The sequence below is a fragment of the Rana temporaria genome, chromosome 11, assembly GCF_905171775.1.
Source record: "Rana temporaria chromosome 11, aRanTem1.1, whole genome shotgun sequence".
Lineage (NCBI taxonomy): Eukaryota > Metazoa > Chordata > Amphibia > Anura > Ranidae > Rana > Rana temporaria.
Genome location: NC_053499.1, coordinates 112,012,626 through 112,018,740, shown reverse-complemented (window position 1 = coordinate 112,018,740; position 6,115 = coordinate 112,012,626). Strand labels below are relative to the sequence as shown.

At 47.3% G+C, this 6,115-nt stretch overlaps 1 protein-coding gene across 1 annotated transcript in view; it reads left to right on the top strand.

Moving 5' to 3' along the window:
• Window positions 1-574: 574 nt before the first annotated feature.
• PC (pyruvate carboxylase) overlaps window positions 575-6,115 on the top strand; it is a 671,516-nt gene continuing 665,975 nt past the window's right edge. Inside the window, exon 1 of the mRNA XM_040328827.1 lies at window positions 575-638. The gene's annotated coding sequence lies outside the window, so the exon portion shown is untranslated. The remainder of the gene's footprint in view (window positions 639-6,115) is intronic.

The following is a 6,115-nucleotide window of genomic DNA, read 5'->3' as shown; positions in this document are numbered from 1 at the left end:
ACATTGAATTTCAATTATTGTGCAAGCTACTCATATTGACCTAAACGTGTGCTTAGTTTGTGACAACTATTTACTATACGTTGTCACACATTCCGCAGAACTATATAGGAGGGAGTTTCAGGAGGCGGGGTCAGTACAGGATGAGATAGGATGACCAATGGGCGATTAATGTGCTGCAGCGTGCTGTCACTTTACTGTAACGAGCCCCCGCAGCCAACAGTAGGCGCTGCAGAGCGACAGGCACTCGATTTCCAAAGAGCATTGCGGCGAATGACAGACTGTGGCCCCGCCTCTCCCGCCGGAATAAAGATGGCGGCGCCTGTATAGCACGCTCATACAGTTGTGTAGTACACTCCTCCAGAGATATATAATCTGCATACGAAAATGGGTCGGCGGTTTGTATTCTGATAGGGTACACACGGTTTTGTTTTAATTTCTTGTACTTTGTTTTGAAATGTTATGTATGGCTAGGAAACGACACTTTGCCCTTAGTTAACATGGCCGCAAGGTACTTGCATGCCCGGCTTGCAGCCACTCCCCTTAGTTTTGTCTGTCGGATGAGTGGGAGCGTCCAGCAACGGGGAGGCGTGTCTGGCTTGGTTGTGGAGCGAGGCGCGAGCTGAGGAGTACGGACGGAGGTGAGCCGGTGGTGGGTTTGGTTGGGATATGTGGAGACGTGGCCTAGGATGATGTGTTCATGTGATTGGGGGGAAGACAGAGAGGCTCCTGGACGGGCCATGTGAGGAGTGCAGTGTGCCCGGCCATAGGAGCATGCTGTCTACAATTAGGAGAGGATAGTGTGAGGCTAGAGCGGCTTGTCAGACTTGTGTGCATCGTACAGGATTTCACCTGCAGCTGGAAAGTTCTATTCCCCGGACATGGCATCCTGCCTGCTTCTCAGGCTCTGCATATTATTCCCCTTCTCCCTATCTCTGCTGTCATTGGTCACTTTGTCATCTTTCCTTTAAGTTTTCCCAGTAATATGGCTGATATTTTATAGAAGGAGAAAGTATGCGAAGACTGTGTGCAGGGGATGATAGTACGGCACAGGGCTGGACTGGGACAAAAATTTGGCCCTGGACTTCATCCAGACTGGCCCACTTTGACAGGTCTTTCCCACGGTGGCCGGAAAACTCCCGCACCCCCCCGGCCACCCGTACCCCCTCTCCCCCTTCACTAGCCACTATCCGTTCTACTTTATTAGAGTAGAACGACTGGTACTCTTATTGGCAGAACCAGTGGGGAAGCTAGACATTTTTTCACCCAGGAAAAAGAATCAGTTTGGTGCCCCCTTATGGGACAAGATTAGGCAGAAGTAAGAAACTCCCAGGCCATAGCTGTTGAGTCAGCTGTCTGTCCCCACCCCCATGCTCCTTTGTCGTCCCCCTTGCTCCTCTGGTCCTCCCCCTGCTTCTTTGTTCCCCCCAGATGAGCGCTGTGGGCAGGGAGAGGAGGTGAGCACTGCAGGGAGGGAGAGACAGTGGAGCGGAGGGGGGCGGCGGTCCGCTGTCACTGAAGCCGGCCCACTGAGCCATCGGCCCACCGGGAAACTCCCTGTAGTCCCAATGGCCAGTCCATCCCTGGTACGGCATGTTAACCACTTAAGCCCCGGACCAATATGCTGCTAAATGCCCAAAGGCGTTTTTACAATTCGGCACTGCGTCGCTTTAACAGACAATTGCGCGGTCGTGCGATGTGGCTCCCAAACAAAATTGGCGTCCTTTTTTCCCCACAAATAGAGCTTTCTTTTGGTGGTATTTGATCACCTCTGCAGTTTTTATTTTTTGCGCTATAAACAAAAATAGAGCGACAATTTTGAAAAAAATGCAATATGTTTTACTTTTTGCTGTAATAAATATCCCCCAAAAACATATATAAAAACATTTTTTTTCCTCAGTTTAGGCCGATACGTATTCTTCTACCTATTTTTGGTAAAAAAAAAATCGCAATAAGTGTTTATTGGTTTGCGCAAAATGTATATCGTTTACAAAATAGGGGATAGTTTTTTTGCATTTTTATTAATTATTTTTTTTTACTACTATTGGCGGCGATCAGCGATTTTTTTTTTTTTTTTTTTTTTTTTTTTTTTTTTCGTGACTGTGACATTATGGCGGCCACTTCGGACAATTTTGACACATTTTTGGGACCATTGTCATTTTCACAACAAAAAATGCATTTAAATTGCATTGTTTATTGTGAAAATGACAGTTGCAGTTTGGGAGTTAACCACAGGGGGCGCTGTAGGAGTTAGTGTTCACTTAGTGTGTGTTTACAACTGTAGGGGGGTGTGGCTGTAGGACTGACGTCATCGATCGAGTCTCCCTATAAAAGGGATCACTCGATCGATGCAGCCTCATAGTGAAGCACGGGGAAGCCGTGTTTACATACGGCTCTCCCCGTTCTTCAGCTCCGGGGAGCTATCGCGATGGAGCGGCTATTAACGAATAGCCGCGCCGTCCCGGATCGCTCCCCGCGGGAACCCGCACGCAACGGGGGGGTCCCGATCGGACCCCCCACCCGCTAGAAGGCAGGGACGTATATATACGCCCTTCTGCCTGTCTGTGACATTTTGCGGACGTAAATAGTCGTGCGGCGGGCGTTAAGTGCTTAAAGTGGTTGTAAACCTAATTGCACCACTTTTACCTACAGGTAAGCTTATAATAAGGCTTACATATAGGTACTGGAAATATCTCCTTAATGTGCACGGATTAGGAGACATACCATCTACACTTGTGACGTCATCGCGCATGCGCACTACAGAAAAGGGCACGATTGGGGCCTCTGAGGGAAATCCTGAAAACATGACCTGTTGGGGTGCCTTGAGGACTGGAGTTGAGAAACACTGGATTAGCATTTATTTGTGAACCTAGCCTAAGTGCCGGTTCACGCAGGGGCAACCCGACTTACAGCGTGACTTTGCAACGCGACTTGGAGCAACTTACAACGCGACCTGAAGTTGCCTCCAGGACAGGCGACTATGGCTGTGGCCAATCACAGAATAATCAACTCTGTGGGAGGGAGGGGTTTGCCTGGGTGAACTATTTTCTTTTCCTGTAAAGTTGCTTCCATTAAGATGGAGATCCGACTTTGGAGGCGACTTCCATTGAAATCAATGGGTACAAGTTGCCTAGAAGTCAGATTGAAGTAGTACAGGAACCTTTTCTGAAGTCGGAGCGACTTCAGTAGTGTACATGAAGCCCTGGTTCACACTGGGCTGCAGGAGTGAAGCCGTGCGGGTTCAGCTGAACTCGCACGGCTTCACTCCCGCTGGCAGTCCAGGTTTCTGCACAGATGTCTATGTAAATCGCGGCCCGAAATCGCAAACAGTAGTACAGGAACTTCTTTTTGAAATCGGTGCAGCGCTGCAGATGTGGCGTCGCACCGATTAGGACAGTGGCATTGCCGGCAAATGCAGCCGATTTGAGATGCGATGTCACTTGTGAAATCGCATCTCAAATGGAAGCAAATTGTACCCAGTGTGAACCTGGGCTTAGGCCCCTTTCACATGTAGGGATCCTGTGAGGATCTGTACATGTGTCATCCGCTCGCTCCGTTGATCCCCGCTGAGCTGGCAGATGACAGGGCGGTCTCCTGTCAGATCTCCGCTCTTCCCTATGGGGGGATCGGATGAACACAGAGCATAGCGGACATCATGAGATCGGGTGTCAGCGGATGTTCATCCCTTGACACCCACTATCCCATAGGGATACATGTATGTCCCTTTTTCATCTAAAAAAAACGGATGGATGAAAAACAGACATACGGTCCGCAGGCCCCTTTCAGACGGACGGCTGTTTTGCCGAAGTAAAAAGCACTACCAATGTTAAGTGAAATTCAAGGCTCCAGGCCCTGCGATTAGCTGCATTTGCACATTGCGATTACGTGCGTTTAATTGCGGCCGCGTTTAGCTGCGGTATTCATTTCCATAGCAACCCTTTTTATTTTTTGGTATTATGATGTGCTTCCTGTTCTCTTTTTTTTTTTTTTTCAACGCTGCTATCCGCAGTTGACAAAAAAGACTGCGGTTATGTGCATATAGCTGCGCTACATCGCACCTGGACGCATTCAATTCTATTTTTTTTATTCGCACCAAACCGCATGTAACGAAATCGCACGTAAACGCTGTGTGTGAATGGGGCCATAGGAAAACATTGTGTGCTTTTAGCTGCGGTAGAAAAATAGAAAATTCGCAGCTAAAAGCACCATTCTATCCGTCCGTCTGAAAGGGGCCTTAGACAGTTCTCATTTACTTTAATGGAATTTCTTTGGGCAACCTGAGGTCTGACAAGTGGGATCCCAAGTCGCTGTAGTGTGAACCGGCACTAAGGGTGCCTTCCCACCGATGTGGCGTGGTTTTTCCTGCACCACGAGTTCAGTGTACCCACAAGCTTCCTGTGTGTTACCATAGACTTCCATTTTTGTCCGCCGGCTTTGGTGTGTTTTCTGAAGCAAAGGAGTACTTTCTTCATTGTTGGTATAACAGCTCTGCCATTTCCTCATGTGACACTGTTTATTTTTGATAAGAACTGTTCTTTTGGCTGTCTTGCAATAAATGTGATTTATTTTATTTTTCAAGTGTCATTTTAAAAATAAACAATATACAAAAGTATCAACACCTATGTAAGTGATCATTTTCTTTTTTGGTTTGGCCTCTGAGAAAACAAATCTTGGAAAACCATTCCTAGCTTCCCTGGCAGGGCCGGACATTTTCGGCCAGATGCAGTAAGGATTATGGGCATTTTTCCCCTGGTGTAAGATGCTCTCTTGTTGGCACAGGTGCAGAAAGCAGCAAAACCCTCTTTTGGTCGGCACTGGAATCGGATCACATGGGTGAGCACACCTATGTGATTGAATTCCTGCACCGGGATCTGTGAACTGATCTGGGGGTGTCATTAACTTCACATTGACACCCCCAGGGGTTCGCAGATGTCAGCATGAACCAGTCAGGTGTGATGTGGGAACCCACACTGAATTGCAGGGTTTCCCCGCATCCCACCAATGAGAACCAGGACTTGCTGTCCCGTTGGGTCCCAATCCATAGAAGCCATGGTTTCCATATACTGCATTGATAATGACCAAATAGCCTGAAAGAGCTGTAAGCAGTTTGTTATAAATGGCATTGTGATATTTTGTTATATTTGCACTGTACACTAGGGGTTCTGGACGTGCATCTGGCCAGGGGGCTTAAAGGAATCATTTGTCTACCTTAATGAAATAAAGAATAATCCTATTATTTTTGGGATGTGTGATGGAATGAGACATGAGAATACCTTCTATGTTAAGACTTTACTGTGCTGGGAAGTAAAGCATGAAAAGGGAAGGAAACTTTTTACCTTTGCGTAGGGTTTGTGTATGAGATTTATGATTTGTTGTATAGATTACCGTATTTGCAGGCGTATAAGACGACCCCCAAATTTTCCAGCAAAAAGGTTGGTTTTGGGATATACTCGCCTTATAAGACGACTCGCCTCACTGTGCCCATTGCCTACCTCACTGTGGCGATCTCCATACCTTATCCCTGTATGCAGAGTCAGACTTCGGGTGTCCATTGGTCAAAAGCCGCGCCTCCTCGTCCTGTTCCGTGATAGGCGGAACACTCAGTTTCCCAGCAGAGCCTGTGTTCAGTGTTCCGCCTATCACGGACGACCTCGGATGAGAGGACGTCCGTGATAGGCGGAACACTGAACACGGGCTCTGCTGGGAAACTGAGTGTTCTGTCTATCATGAAACAGGACGATGAGGAGGCGCGGCTTTTGACCAATGGACAACCAAAGTCTGACTCTGCATACAGGTACCGGCGTATAAGACGACCTCTGATTTTTGGGGGATATTTTATAGTACTAAAGGTCGTCTTATACGCCGGAAAATATGGTACTGATATTTGCACTTTTTTTTTGTTTTCGTGACCTCTGAGTAAATCGTATATTCTATAGACTACAGGGCCAACAGGCAAATGTAACAAACGCCTATTTCTAATCGTTAAGACCCCTTTCACACTTGTGCGACTTGGGACTGCAAAGTCGCATGGCCAGTTGTACCCCCATGATTTCCAATGAGTATCATTCATATCTGTGTAACTTCAATGTAGTTCCAGCACTACTTTGGTCTGACTTTA